Source organism: Miscanthus floridulus, chromosome 3, assembly GCF_019320115.1.
Source record: "Miscanthus floridulus cultivar M001 chromosome 3, ASM1932011v1, whole genome shotgun sequence".
Lineage (NCBI taxonomy): Eukaryota > Viridiplantae > Streptophyta > Magnoliopsida > Poales > Poaceae > Miscanthus > Miscanthus floridulus.
In genome coordinates this window covers 6,543,646-6,560,196 of record NC_089582.1, presented here as the reverse complement: position 1 = coordinate 6,560,196, position 16,551 = coordinate 6,543,646, and the positions used below count along the sequence as shown (strand labels likewise).

At 42.2% G+C, this 16,551-nt stretch overlaps 1 pseudogene; it reads left to right on the top strand.

The window, feature by feature from the left end:
- Positions 1-5,381: 5,381 nt before the first annotated feature.
- On the top strand, positions 5,382-8,294 carry LOC136543047 (uncharacterized; annotated as a pseudogene).
- Positions 8,295-16,551: the final 8,257 nt, after the last annotated feature.

Below are 16,551 nucleotides of genomic sequence, written 5' to 3'. Positions count from 1 at the left end.
GCTGTCACTGTCTATCGCTATGTGTCTATATAGAGAGAGGGAGGAGAGATGAGATGCAAAAATGTACAGTAGTGTGAACCTGCAGAAACATATCCTCCTGGAAAAGTAAAGGGAGCGCTGAGGATGCTTCTTAGCAACTTCCTTCTCCTTGCAGTATACAATAATCATGCATTATTGGTTGTAAGTACGTGTGTGGTCCAAATCAATGGACCCTCTGTGCACCTTCAGAAAGCATGCGATGACTTGCAAGTCTTCTTTGGTCTAAGTCGTCGCCTCACCATGCATGATATTAGTTGTAAGTACGTGCGTGGTCCACACATGCATGCAGGATTGCAATTTGGAATATTTTTGGGGCTGGTCACCGATTCCAGAATTTGACACTATGCAAAAAGAAGATTTCCTGTCATATCAAATTTGCGGTACATGCATGGAGTACTAAATGTTGACGAAATCAAAAACTAATTGCACAGTTTGGTTGTACTTTATGAGACGAACGTTTTGAGCCTAATTAGTCAACGATTGGACAATTATTAACAAATAAAAACAAAACAACCGGGTAGGCTCGTTCTGGATGGTATGGTTCTGGATGAATTTATGAGAGGAAAACACTGTTCCGGATTGAAAAAAAGAAGCGGATCAAGCCGGGTTTAAGGGCACGCGTAGAAATGCTGCTCTGATCTGTCAACCTGTTCGCTTGTTGGTTTCAGCCAGCCCAAACCAGTCAGCCAACAGTATTTTTCTCTCACAACAAATCAGAACCAGCTAGCCCAAACCAACCCAGAAACCAACCAGCGAATAGGGCCTGTATATGATGGTTGCTATGTGGTATGCTGGGAACGATCATTATCAAATGTTAATGCATCAACTCAAAAAGATTTGAAAAACTTGTGTACAAGCAATGTCCATACACGTTTTCACTCAAGGTTTGTATGTCCTAGCCCCACCGTTCAATACATGTGTTCTGAGTGCCGGTTTAGTTCACAAAATTTTGCAAAATTTTTAAAGATTTCTCGTCACATCGAATCTTTGGACGCATGCATAAAGCATTAAATATAAATAAAAAATAAAACTAATTACACAATTTAAACGAAATTCACGAGACGAATCTTTTAAGCCTAATTAGATTATGATTAGACACTAATTATCAAATAACAACGAAAGTGCTACACTATCATTTCCTAAAAAATTTTGCCAACTAAACACTACGTTGGTACTACCAGTAAAATACTTTGTTGGCAGCATACTAACGATGCCACAACAAGTGAACAAGGACGAGGTCACAAGGACTTAGCTGCGTTATTATTCGTGGGCATGCATGCATGTGTTGTCTGCGCGTTACTGTCTCTGGTGTCTGCCACTCTGCCACAAGCCTACAACCACAAGTTGACAAAGGAGCTTTAGGCCCCGTTTAGTTCCAAAAATTTTTAGCTTTTGGCTACTGTAGCACTTTCGTTTTTATTTGGCAAAAATTGTCCAATTCTATACTAATTAGGCTTAAAAGATTCATCTCACGATTTCTCGGCTAACTGTACAATTAGTTTTTTTTTCGTCTACATTTAGTACTCCATACATGTGCCGCAAGATTTGATGTGACGAGTACTATGCAAAAATTTTTGGTTTTTGGCTTCAACTAAACGGGGCCTTAGCTAGCTTCACCAACTACTACGCCTGTTTCCCCGTGACGATGGTGACATGGACTGCAGCGCTGGCCCCACCTCACCTCATTTCCCGTGACCGGTAGTATACCGCTAGCGCCGTCCATGGTTTCGGCAAAACAGCCGACAGATGGCACAAAACCAGCGGCCACGCCCTCTGTTGCCACACAAATGGACACATAGATCGAAACTACACCTGGATGCTTCCATGTAACCACACTGCTCCTCCAGTGAACGGACGCATCCGCCCATGCAGCTGGCCCCGTCTTGCCTTTGCACCTGTGTATGAAGACCAGCTAGTGATGGATCGCTGACGTGGACATCCTGAACGGCTGGATCGGAGGCCACGCGGATCCATCTCCACCGTTCATGCGATTTGTGTTTTCTCATAGCCGATGACATCCTAGCCCCACCTGACGTCTCGTGTCAATGTTTTGGACGCGTCACTGAGTAGGCCCGCCTCCCTCCAAGCTCATGCCGCCATTTGCACCATGCGCCCAACCTGCTGTTAAGCTGACCTATGGCCCCGCGACTAGTGGTTTTCGGAAGAACCAGCTACGCTCGCGGTTTGTCCACCGCGTCGGTGACATGTGGGCCCCCTTGGGCGACGTGTCACTTCGTGATTGGCTGCCATGACGTGGCTGTTGACCAAGCCTGTTGTTATCTGGCCGTTGCAGAGCGGCTATGTTCACAGCACGCAGAGACCCTCTCCACACATTTCTTTCATACATCCTCACCGCCGCCGCTAGAGGAGCTAGTGCCCCGGAGGCCACTGTGCAGTCATCCCCGAGCTGGGAGCCCCACGAAGAGGAGCGTGAACGGGCATCTCTTCCGCGAGTTGTGTCACCGTCGCCTTCTACATGCAGCCGCGCATGCATCCTGTGAACGCATGCAGCCGGCCCCGCCTTGCCTCGGCACCTGCGCATGAAGACTAGCTCGCCACGGATCGCTGACGTGGACCCCTGAACGGCTGGATCGATGGCCACATGGATCAATGTCCACCGTTCATGCGATTTGTGTTTTCTCTGAGCTGATGACACCTTGGTCCCACCTGACATCAGCACGCCCTCCCACCCCGTTCCAATATTTTGGACGAGGCCCTCTCTCGCTGTGAAGAAGGTGTGAAGCACCCGCTGAACCCCTATCACAGCTTCGCCATGGAAGGAAGGGTCCAGGTCTCCGAGATAAGGTGTGCTCAGGAGCAGAGCTGTGAAGAAGGTGTGCAGTGGTTGTTGTGGACTGCACTGTAATCTTTTCTTTGTAAAAAAATAACCTTTAATTTCAATAAAATCTGTGTAGGGGCAAAGGCCCCTCCAGTTCCCTAAAAAAAAAAAGGTGTGCAGTGGTTGTATTAAAAAAAACATGGTATATATTTTCCGTGTTGGGTGTTGTCATATTCTTCCTGTTGTACTGTTTTGCTCGTCCCTTAATGAAATGTATCGTGGTCTTTACTCTTTAGTTAGCGAGATTACTCCATCTTATCAACCACTCCGTATGTAAGTGGAACTCACTGTCATCACCCGCCGGTCGGCAATATACTAGTATACAACTATAAAACGGTTTGCATCCTTCTGGTTTTCCACAGGAATGACAACGTAGCAGAAGCTTCGTCTTGCTTTCCACAAAGTTGCGATGTTTGTCTAAGGCCAGTCTCAGTTGCGTTGTTTGTCTAAGGCCACTCTCAGTAGATGTTTCATGGCTCAGTTTTTAACACACTTAAATTTTGGAAACAGTGCAGAAGAGTTTCATCCTTATGAAACTCTCTCTACTCTTATGAAACTTTCATCATCTCTCTTTATTAGTACAGTGCCATGTCAGCATACTTAATGCCCATAAAACTATACGAAACTCTCATTCAGACTGGCCTAATTGTTCAGTCACTTTTGTCATTACTATAAATGCTAATGGAGTGTTATCCTTAAGTCAATACCATATATGTTCTTTCAGCAACCTACTGCGCCATTTTAATTTTTAAATACCACAAAGCGTTTGTGCGCCTACGTTGCAACGGAGACCAGAAATAAGACCATATAATTCAAGTCAACACCTGTATTATAAAATTTATAATATCTAAAAAAAATTGCGTTTGAGTAGGATGTCCGCAGCATTAAATTTGTAGCCGACCATTATTTTCAATCGGAGCTTATTATCAGGTCCCTCCAACACCATCGCGTTTCCTCCAAGTAAAGGCTGATTGGACACCTCTTAGTTTTCTCCTTTTCTCAAAATTTAATTTCCATGTAACCAATAAACTTATTATTTATGACACCAAATAAATGTATCATAAAAATATATTTGATAGTATATCTAATGATACTAGTTTAGTATCATAGATCTTGATGCTCTTTTATGCATAATATTATGGCGTGTCATGGTATAGTATCTTCAGTTCGATCATTATAGTATAGATTAAAAAAGTATCAATATTTATGATATCAAATAAATATCATTAGACTAATTATGAAATGTATTTCATAATAAATCATTTTGAATCCATAAATATGAATAATATTCACTAGAAATTTAATTAAACATGAAGTACTTTAGCTCGTAGTTGTATTCTTTTTTTGACTGAGGGAGTAATTGGTTATTATATGTGTTCTATCTTCTATCTATGACAATAGGACCAAGAACTGTGCACGGTTTTCTAACTTTTGGATATTGTACCCAAACTATATCTCTAGAATGATACAACTTTTTATCTCTATTTGTTAATTTCGTATTATGAATTGCTGGCGCCCGGACATCTAATGGGATAGGATTTCGTTGGAAGGTAACCTGGGCACACTCCCACCAAATGGCCTAGCAGAACGGTCCATCAAAAAACGCCATCGCGCGACTCTGGCTTCGGTCGCCAGCCAGCCCGCCCGCGCCTGCCGCTGCTCCATTCGTTGCTACAAACGCGCGTCCGTGCCCATCCGCCCGCACATGCACCTTGCCCCCGTCCGCCTCGCCCGTCCCGCGCCCGGAGCTCCTTCCCCCTAATCTCCTCCTCCTCCTCCTCCTCTCTCTCTTCACGTGAGCGACACCCAAGAGCCGGGATGAGGATGAGCACGCCCCGTCCGTAGGACCCCAGGCACGTCGCGCGCCCCATCCGCCAGCCCCTGGCTCACCGTGTCCCTTCCCCCGGTGCCCGAGCTATGCTCCCATGACTCTCTGAACATACCTCGGAAACATGAAAACACTTGTAACATGAAACACTTGAATGCAACATATGTCTAAAGCAGATGAAATATTTGGAACATACACTTGCAACATGTGTGTGAAACATATGCAACATCCAGATAAAAAACTTACAACTTGCAACATTAAACACTTATTGCAACGTAAGACTGAAATAGATGAAACATTTCGAATATACTCTTGCAACATATATGTGAAACATGTGCAACATCCATTCAGATAAAAAACGCTTGCAACATACGTCTGAAATAGATGAAACATTTTGAACAAATGCTTGCAACATGCCTCTTAAAACACTTGGAACAAATATACGATATCTCGATCTACTTTTGCAACATCCATATGAAACACTAACAACATACATCTGATATGACATCTAAAACACTGTAAACATTTATTTGTATCATAGGGGGAGGAAGAGGCCAGGGCTGGTTTATTCCAGCCTCGGAGAGGGAGCCGGTGCCAAGAGGGAGCGCGAGCACCACCAGCACAGGTCGCGATCGTGGGTGCCCTTGGCTCGGTGGGGACCACCTGAGGCGCGTGATGGCACCACCAGCACCAGCAGAGGCGGGCGGCGGGTCCGACGGCGCGGGTGGGACTGCAGGAGCAAGGAATAAGAGGCGCAGGTGAGGCGCGCGACGGGCAAGAGCGAGGAACGAGCAGCGTAGGATGAGGATGCACGAGGGGAGATGGCCGCTGAGGAGAATGCAGAATGGGGCGAGCTGACGGCCGCACGACACTGTGAAGCGTGCTATAGGCGAGCGAGTAGGAAGATATTTTTAAGAGATATATGGGAGACGTACAGAGGAGGAGGCAGGATTGTTGGGCCGCTAGAAACATGTCTACCTGAATCACCACAAACATAACCTTTAGCTAAATTGATCTCTAATAAAAAGAACAAAGTCTTGGGACCGAGAGAGGAGTCTTATGTGGCATTTAATTAATGATGAGTACGCTGCTTCCTCTAAAGCCCACAACATTTACAAAAAAAAAAAGAGCCCACAAGCAGTAAAGCCTCGGTCAGGCATATGACGGCCCGAAGAAATGAGGCCTCGTGCCACTCAATCAATCAATAGAAAGGTCGTTCAGTGAGGTGACGCCCACACAAGAAGGGGGAAAAAAAGAGCCCATACCAGCATATCGCCTCGCTCAGTCGCTCTTCCGCATTCTTCCCCAAATCGGCGAATCTCCACCAAACCCTAGTCAATCTCCTCTCAGATCTCACCAAGTAGAAGGTTGCCAGCAATGGCGCCGCTGTACACGGCGCCGCCGGTGCTCGTCGAAGACACGATCACAGAAAATCCTCCTCCGCGTCCCGCCCGACGAGCCCGCGCACCTCGTCCGTGCCTCCGTCGTCTACAATCTCTGGCGCCGCATCCTCTCCGACCCGGCATTCGGCCGCCGCCTACCGTGAGTTCCACCGCGTACCTCCCATGCTCGGCTTCTTCCTCTCCAATGACACCGCACCCAAACGTATGCCTCGCTTCGTCCCCACCACATCGGCACCCGCCTTGTTCTAACCGCCGCCGTTCGATTACAACCGCATGTGGACGCTCGACTGCCGCCATGGGCGGGTCCTCTGCAGGGCACCGGGAAACGCAGATAAACTCCTTGTCTGGGACCCCATCACAGCAGACTGCCAGAGGCTGCCCTGGAACCAAATCGCCGTCTATCATCAGAGCTCCTCCGCGGTTCTGTGCGCCGTGAGTAGCTGCAATCACCACGATTGCCACCGTGGCCCCTTCCTCGTTGTCTCCGTGGGCTCTGGCTTTCTCCGTTTAAATGGTCGCCTACGGTGGCCTCATGAAGACGTGGGCGTGTGTGTACTCTTCCAAGACTGGGGCATGGGGGGCACCAATCTATCTGGACACAGGAATGGGGATGTTGTTTGCCACCAACACCAAGACTGATATTCTTATTGGAGATGAACTCTACTTCAACATTGCCGAGGGTAACAACATTGTGAAATTTGATCTCGACAAGAATTGCTTATCTATGATCGATGCGCCTTACATGGTTTGATGTTCTCATTGTAACTGAGGATCGTTCACTGGGGTTTGCCGGAGTTAGGGGTTCAAGCCTTTACTTGTGGTCAAGAAAAGTGGATCCCGAGGGACTTACTAGATGGATACAATACAAGGTCATCCGCATTGACAATCCGTGGCGCACAACCCTTGCGGTTGGTTTTGCTGATGGTATTGGTGTCATCTGTCTCAGCACAGAGGCCGGTACCTTTGCATTGGACCTCAGGTCAGGTCTCAAGAAGAGGATAACTGAGCTTGTGACCGAATTCACCATCTTCCCATTCATGAGCTTCTACACGCCAGGTACATTCTAGTCCATTGCCTAGATGTTATCGTGCAATGTAGAGCTTGTATGAGTTTTCTTATCTTCTAATTTTGTATATATTTACTAGAATGCAAATAATATTTATTGTAAAACTTAACATTGCACTTCTATGCATTTTCTTATCTTACTTTTGATTTTGTATATATTTATTAGAATCCAAATAGTATTTATCTATAAAACTTAATATTAGTGACAATCTTGGTCTGTCTTAGAGAAACCAAATATATGACATTATTATGAATTATGAATATCACATCTGATTGTGGTCGGCATCGATTTTTTAAGTAGAATTTGATAAAACTACCAAGATGTGTCATGCTGGATGTTGTTCTTCCCTCAACCCAGTCATTGTTGATCTATTATTTTCATATATCTTGTACTATGTCAGTTCTAAATCTCATGCCATAAAAACCAGACCTTGACTACCTTCGGAAGTTGCACTAAGAAACTATATATTATTAATATTTTGTAGCATTCTGGCTTGTACATTAATTTACCCTGCTTGTTGATATTACACAGTCGGCACTCTTTATCGTTTCGTCTTTAACAACTTTTTTGTTCTACTACAATTTTATAATTGTTATGCTTGGTGCTTTTCAGATTGTGCTACCAGGAAACTGCAATCGCCAGCAGACAAATTAATCACTGCCAAGCTGCAATATTGTAGCACCTGTCCAATTTATAAATCCACCAAGCTTAATGTACTGCAGTTAGTGTCTTGCAGAGCTAATGCTTTGTAATGTTTGTTAGTATTATGTTTGGTAGTTTAATTTCATGTATTGTAAGCCATGATGGCCAGCTATGGACCTTATGTTTTCCATCACTTGTTTATGATCATGACTATGGAGACTATGTTTGAGGTTTAGAGTTAGTTGCATTGGGGTGGTTTAAGAGTGCACTTGGAACAGAATTTATTTTGTGGTTCTATTGACTTGAAAATTGAAACTTGAATCTGACTGTTTCACATTAGTCTTTTTTTTTACTTCTGCATTGAGGATGGTTGTTTCAGCTTTTTCTGAAATGCACTTGGAACTGAATATGCATGTTCAAATCATAGTACAGTCTCTGTACATAACCATGAACTTGGAACTGAATGGTTCATTTGAGGTATGTTGCTCCATTTGTTTGCGCAACATGAGAATGCATCTGATAGGGTAAAAGTTATCTGACTGACTGTTTCAGCATGTGCTGGAATTAGCTTGTCTACTTTTCATAAAATGAAGCACCATATATAGAGGTTGCATAGATTAGCATATGCCACACAGCATGAACTCTGCAAAACCTAGCTCATGATCTGATTGAGAATTTGTTTTTTTTATACCAGCTAATTGACTAATCTGCAATTTGACAGATATTTGCAATACCATTGATTGCTGAAAACTGCATGCTGAAAACTGCAAATTCAGAGCTGATGATTTGACAGATATTTGCAATACCATTGATTGCTGTTGTTTAACACACGAGTTAGCATTTAGCAACTCGGAACTAGCGTATCTCTCTTCTCGCGTAATGGATTGCTACCATCTTGAGGTTGCCCTTTGCTAACCACTTGTCAGTAGTGTTCTGTTATGATGTGCAGTAAACCTTGTGTTATGCTATTGCAGTGTTTCATAAACTGGTATTTTGAGAAACTTTTGAAAACTTACCACTGCAGATGGCAATAGTTTCATTCCTTCGTTCACGTTGAGAAATATTGTTGTTGAATTGAATTTTAGCACAAATCCAATTTTGAGATCTCACACAAGTTGTGTGTGTAATAAGCTAGTTGCCAAGAAAAGAAAATACCTTATATCTCAAGGTTCAAATCCTCGAAATAGTAGAAGGATTTTTGCATCTTAAATTGAGCACAAAATACAGAGTACAGATTAAAAATATATCTTTTATTGAAAGACAGCACACGGCATTAATGCTAGTCATAATGTTAAAAAAAAAGAATAGGTCCCTGAAATACCTTATATAGAGCAACAGGACAAAGTATATAAACATACTACAAATTTTTCCCCCCTCTCTTTGTAACTCTTCGTGTCTTGGACCTGGAGTTTTCAGTGCTAAGCTTCCGCACACCATAGTATGCAGAACCATGTGCAGAGATCCAGAGCATCGTCACTCCATAGTCTGTCAGTTCTGGCTGACGGGTGAAACGGCCTATCGCCTCTGATCTTACCATTTCAGTCATCTGTTGTGTGCTACCATCTCTACGCTGTTCTTTCAATCCAATCACCTCATATGCATGACTCTGTTGTTGGTTTTCCTACACAAGATGAGGCGCGATGACAGCTGCTAGCTCCAAAGTTAAGCCTCTCAAGGCATTTCTGTTCACTTCATGAGTTGATCCACGAAAGTTGTACTCTAGCGCTGAAATGTTGCTTCGAAAACTGGCATATATAACAGGCTGTGGAAGTATGTGTGATAACTCTGATGAAATGATGTCGGTAGCACCAAGTCCCTATGCATTTGTTTTGCAGCATACAGGATCTGGGCGCAAAATATCACCTTGTCATATATGCTGTGGTCGAATGCCAACCACCGCAGGAATATATGGATAATTGGAGATGTCTTGTAAATTTGGTAGTAGTTCTCCCATTGCAAAGTCAGTGTTAAGCTTGAACTGAGATGCCAATGACCGCAAGCATTTTATAGCAATCCCTACTATGTCTATGCTTTCTGATAGTCGTAGCACCAATGCTAGATGGAAACCCTTCCCTGGCATCTTGTGATCCTCATACTGATATTGTAGCTCCACCTCTATGCCACGCCCTTGGCCACACATAACAATGGCGGACTTGGGTTCCTTGCACCCTTCCATACCCAAGGGTCTTGCCTTCAAGTAGTTGCCGGACGAGAGGGTTGCAAAAGGTGTAGTGGCGTAGTTGACAGCTTGACTCCACATCTCATACAAATTTCCTGGCACAATCTGCAAGCCATTCAAATCTTTGAACATCGGAGCAACTCAAACACGAAGATTGGTCCTTGTTCAGACGAATGAGAGATGAGAAGTATACAGACTTCGACCATGACTAATATGTTCAGTCTCTTGGCCTTCTTGCTCTGACCGTGGCTTGTGTTCGTTGAGCAGATGCGTGGCCTCTATGTAGGCATGTTTGAAGACCTTCCTGTGACGAAGCAGTGACACATCTGTGATTGGCAGCTTAGCAGATATCTCAAGAGCAAACTCCAATTCAGAGAGCGCCATCTTGAGCCTCTCGATGATGTACGTTTCAGAGTCCTTGTCCTCACGCTTTCCTAACAGGATAGAAGAGAGCTCACGGCCTCCTGAAAAATAGCTGAACCCACCATTTCTGCCATGAGGAACCTGTACATGCAGTCTCTTAGAGAGCTGGTTTACCTTCTGATAAAGGAAAGAAAATAGACAAAAACAGCCTTGCTAACCCCACACAAAAGAGCAGTGTTACTGATGGAACCCAGACGCAGCCCTTACCTTGGTGACTTATTGTTGCACCAACTGGCCAGATCAGCCACCATAATTTTATCTGAAGCTCGTTTACCACTGTTTCTGAAAAGAAATATAAAGTCAGAAGCTGCATGATTCATCGCTTCCAGTTCCAGCACTTATGTCTAAGCTGAAAGGAAAAGAATGCAGTAAGTTTTTTAAATAAAATAAATAAACTCCCTGACAAGGTAAAGGTGACCGCGTACGTGACAATTAACGGAAGGGAAGTGGAAGCCTGACATGGTTTGTGCTTGCTTGCCGTCACAGGGATTCAAATCACACACTCATCTAATCATGTAAGAATCCCAATAGGCGAGTAACCAAACCATGAGAAAAGAAGTCAGTGGAGAGTGGAGACAATAATCCCTATGGAGCAGTTGTGGACATCACTTGCCGTGGATTCACAACACATGTCCCTGGTCATGAAAAAAAAACTTTGCTATTTTTTTTAGCCGGATTTGAAAATTCTCGAAAATCATCCATGTAAGAAAACTGTCAGTGTAGATCGATTTATGCAGGCAAGTCAGTGATCTAGCCTAGAAATAGCAATTAATGGTTAGTGAGAGGATGATGAACATAATGCTTGGTGACTACTCAATTCTTCTGCCACATGGATGGACAGATTTAAAGGAACAGGAAGATCCGACGGAGATAAGAACTTGAGAAGCGTGGGCCAGGAGGGAACGATGATGTGGAGGGTTGTGGATTGAGAAAAAATAGGCTAGTGGGGTTTTGCTTTATAAGAGTTTAAGATGTTTTGATAAAATTTAGAATTATCATAATTATTTTATGATAATTTAGAAATAAAAGGATGAATTATCCCTAGCAAACAAATGCTTTCCTCCAACAACTCTGGGATATGGGATAGAGTGAAATTTATGAGCATACATATATTTTTTATAATTTTTTTAATCATATTGGAAGTACGCACAGTTCAATTTGAAATTACTTTTGGTAAACATGTAGAAATTCATTTAAACGATAGAAAATAACAAATAAGTTCCAAAATTTTTGAAACTCCTACACAACAACATATATGTAGGCTATTGCTTGTTAAAAAAGTTTTGGAGTATGAAAGACATTTTTTCTAAGGTGGTTTCACAACGACCATTCTCTGTTTGCTTGAGAAAATAAAATAACCAATAAACAACAATAAAAAAGCAGTAGGAACGTCATGAATTGATAGATCATGATTTTAGAAACTTTTAGGAAAAAGAATCATCACATTTGAAGTTAATATGAGGGAGAAAGATTAGTTACAAATTTTAGTCAGAGATTGAAAACAGAACCCACACTTGTTCAACCATTCAAAAATTTGAATTTTAATATATGGGAACTTTAGACTCAAATTTAGAAATGTAAATGATTCAAATAAAAAGGTCGTCAACAACAAAGTTATAGAACACATTAAGATCTATAACTTTTATTTTGGTCATTTCTCCTCCACACTTTATTTTGAAAATTTGAATTTCAAAATATGAGAAATTTGAACAAAATTTTGGGAGAGCAAATGATTTCAAATGAAAAAGTTGTCAACTACAAATTTCCAAAACTCATCGAGATCTATAACTTTTGTTTTAGCCGTTTCTTCATTCAAGTTTGTTTGGCAGGTCCTGAGTAGTAGTTCAGAAAAATATATAAATAATCTAATGTAATGTTAGACACCAAGTTACTGTTAGCTTAGTGGTGGACTATTGACTTGTGAACCTATATTTTTTTTAAGATTGAATTTTTTGCTTCTTGCGTCCCCCGCGTTAGGCCAGCCCAAGCGCCTACTGTGCCCATCTCCCGTCCGCGTTGGGACGGCCCAGGTCCGCCTGTCTGCTCCTTGCGTCCACCCGTGTTGGGCCAGCCCAGATCCGCCTTGCTACGCCTGCTGCAGACCTCTGGTCTATAAAATTTATTATACTAAAAAAAAACAAACCACAAGTTCGAGTCTTCGAAGGCTCTAACTTTTTTGCATTTTTGCTCGCCTGCGCATGTGTGCGAGAGGGAGGCGACCAAATTCGACCGTCAATTAAGAGAAAAAAAAACATGAGAACTACTACATCTTGCACATATATGTTATTCATATTAACGTATTTCCACATGTATTGGAATATCATTGTTATACAGGACACATGCTTGGAATACAGGGAAATAAGGGCAAAAGGCACAACCTGAAAAGCGTAAAAGCATACTCTATACAAAAGAATACAAGAGAAGGCCCACTCCCCTGATCAACTTGGGCCCAAACCTACGGGGACACGACCCATGCCCACAGAGCAACCGACCAGGCAAAGTAGGTCACGGGCGGGTGCCACCCGGGGGTGGGCGCACCCTTGCTGCCGCCTCTCGGGCCCATCCAGTGCCAGGCGGTGCCATCAATGCCCCCAAGGACGGTTCAAGCAAGATCCGAGGAATATTCTACCTGCAACCGCCTTAGGGAGTAGTATAAGTAAAGGGGAGAACCTCCACACAACACACACCACACCTTGAGCTCTACTCTCCACATTTGTACTTTTACTTTTCTTAGTAGTATTTGGAGCTAGACAAGACTCTTGTGAGAGGCTTGGACATCTTGGCAACACTTGGTATGAGAAATATATTTGTATCCATTATGTTCTTGTCCTCTATTTATCAATATAGCTTTGCATATGAATTAGAGCAAAGTTCTTATGTTATGTTTGTAGCATATAGAACTTTATGCTTAATCATTCATACAACATTTATGATTAGAATTAGAGCTAAGTTGAGATGGTGGTTCGTCGTGCCTTCGGGTGTGCTCAAGTCCTATGCTTGTCGATACGTAGGGTCGGAGTCCTAGGGAGATTTGGATAGTTTCTTTGTATACGGGCGTGGTGCTCGGGTACATAGGAACATGCGAATACATTTTGTGCTCCACGGTGGAGGGGTAGGTGGCAAGTGGTGACAGCCATGTCCGTTCTTTGTAATTCCCCACGTTCGGGTATGGTGTAGTAGTCTAAATTGTCTCATGAGGTTGCTGGTAGACCAGTACTTGGAGGTCTCCCGACCCATCTTATGCCCAGTTCTAACTCTTAATCATGAATTTTGTATGATCACATGCTATTCTTTGCATAGCTGTATTAGGATATGCCTGCTCCTGTTAAGACTCATTCCTTTATTTTTTATTCTTTCATCCTTCTTTACCTCTGAGATAGGCTCGTGTGTGTATGTCACACTATCTTGAACCATATCATGTTCACCCCTGCTATGAACCTTGGATTATTATGCAAACATGTTATCTTGCTCGTATCCATACTAGAGACTTTTACATTATGCCTTCCTTTGGAAAAATATAAATGAACGATACCTGAATACTTCCAGGTGAAATACTACAACGGTACTTCCGTGCGCTTGCGGAATCTTTTCTGTAAACGTTAAGAATTACCAACAGACATTTCCAGTGCCATCACCATGGAAAACAATACTGGTAATGACGCTAAGAAACGCCGACAAACATTTCTGGCGCTGTTACCAGGATGGAATCCATTCTCTATTTCTGGTAGCGACGTTTAGAAATGCCAACAGCAGTCCAGGATTTTGTGTGCATGCAAGTAAATAAATCAAAGAATTATTATATGCCTCTAACGTACGCATGCATGCAGGTAAAATGGAAGCCATCAATTATGTAGTTTTCTATCTATGCTTATACCTGCCTATTACTTCTTAAAATAAATATAAACAATGAGAAAATTACTTCCTAAAATAAAATCCATGTAATAGAAAGGAACTGATCAGAGTGGAACCAGCGGGAAATGCGCCCGAGATAGAAAACTCGTGCGGGAAACGCACGCCAGAAAAGGAAAAACAAGCGATTTGCTATTTTATGGTAGCTATAAATTTAATATATATAAAAATGCACGCGGGACAACATATATAAAGATGGTGATGCTGCCGACTTAGCTGCTAAATTTTGTATATAAAGAATAAAATACGCCAATTAGCATAAGCATCTCTTTACCTCAAATGGTAATGGCTGCTTCTCCTACAGCCTGTTTGTTTGGTTGTGGCTTGTCATAAACGATCGTAAATTTTCAGCCGAAACAGTATTTTTCTCTCACACAAACCAGCCAGCAGTACTTCTTCACGAACCAGCCAACCGAACAGGCTGCTAGTGTGCGCGCGCTTATAGGTTCGAGCCCTCACTGGCCTCAACTTTTTGTCCAAATTTTCTATAATTTAAGCGATTTGCTATTTTCTATAGTTTAAGTGATTTTCTATGCACATTTAAAATGTCACTATAGCTTAACTCCATGCTATGTCAAACAATATGAAAATTTAGAAAAAAAATATATAAGAATACATTTTCTATTTTGGCTCATTTCCTAAAAATCGATGGAAAATTAAGTGTTTTGTTAGAGATGGCTTCACAACGATCATTCATTCTCCATTTGCTTGAGAAATAAAATGACTAATAAACAACAACAAAAAAGCAGTAAGAACACCTTGAATTAATAGAGCATGAATTTAGAAACTTTTAGAAAAAAGAATCATCACATTTGAAGTTATTAGTACAAAGGAGAAAGACTACAAGTTTTAGATCTCGATAGTTTCAAACATTTTTTGCCTAGTAAATAATTTTAAATAGACAAGTCAGTACCTACAAATTTGTAGAAGTCATCGAGATCTAAAACTTTTGTTTTGCTCATTTCTTTATTCGACTTTGTTTAAACAATTTAAAATTTGAATTTCAAAATATGACAACTTGAAATAAAATTTTGAGACAGTAAATGATTTCAAATAAAAAAATCATCAACAACAAAGTTATAGAAATCATCGAGATGTACAACTTTTCTCTTTCCTTAGCACACTTATGGAGAAAGTGCTGCAATGCGACGTCGAAGACCGACCACCTGCTCGTTGCCCATCCCAGCAGGATACCACCGGATATTATTAATTCACTGCAGGGAGGAAAACATAGTCAAACATGGATACTAAAAATTCCAAAGTAACACAATTACACACTTGTAAGAGCTTAGGGCTTGTTCGGCTGGTATTAAAGTCGGCTGAAGCTGTTTTGTTGTGAGAGAAAAATACTGTAGATTCTAGCTGATAAGCCGGCTGATAAGTTCAAACGAACATGCCCTAAAGTTTACTGGCGGTAGATAAGCGACAGCCTTTCCTAGACAAAGCTCGCTCTAGAATGACGACATTTCTACGAGCACGACTAGCTGAGGGAAGGGAGCTGTATATATATAAGCCCGATATAGGAGGATTGGATACATGCTCTTTGCTGGGCCTCGTGTACATTTACAGAGACGGTCAACATAAAGAGTCCGCCTCTAAAAATGTCTTTATTTTCAAAGACGAACCTTTTAAAACGCTCGTCTCCTTAAATCCATTTTCGGAGGCGGATATTTTCTGACCGCCTCCATTAATAAAATGTCCACCTTCGTAAATGCATTTTGTGAGAGGTTCAACTGTGAGTCCACTTTCCTACCACTCGCGCACCTACTGTGTTTGAATGTAAAGAGAACAAGAACAAAAGAGGAACTATGTTTTCCCTAGGCCGGTGGCGGGCTAGAGCACACCACCGCGGAGCCCGGTCTGGTAGGCCGCAGCGCACATGGCACGGTTTCTAAATATTTTTACCTGATGAAAAGGTTTCTAAATATTTCGAATGTGGTGTTTCGCAACAACTAAAATAAATGAATGAATATATGTGCACAAGTGTTTTGGCTATTTTATACAAATAAATAAATAATAAAAAAAGAAAAAGAAAAAGGAAATAGAAAATCAAACCACGCACGCACCCACCCACCCGGTAAAAAAAAAATACAACGCACACCAATAAAAAGAAGAAGAAAAAAATAATAAAAACCAAAACGCACACATCCACTCCAGTAGTCACGCCCTTATCCCCAGACAGACTTCTGTCGCTCAGCCTCCCTCCCCTCCCCAGTCCCCAGT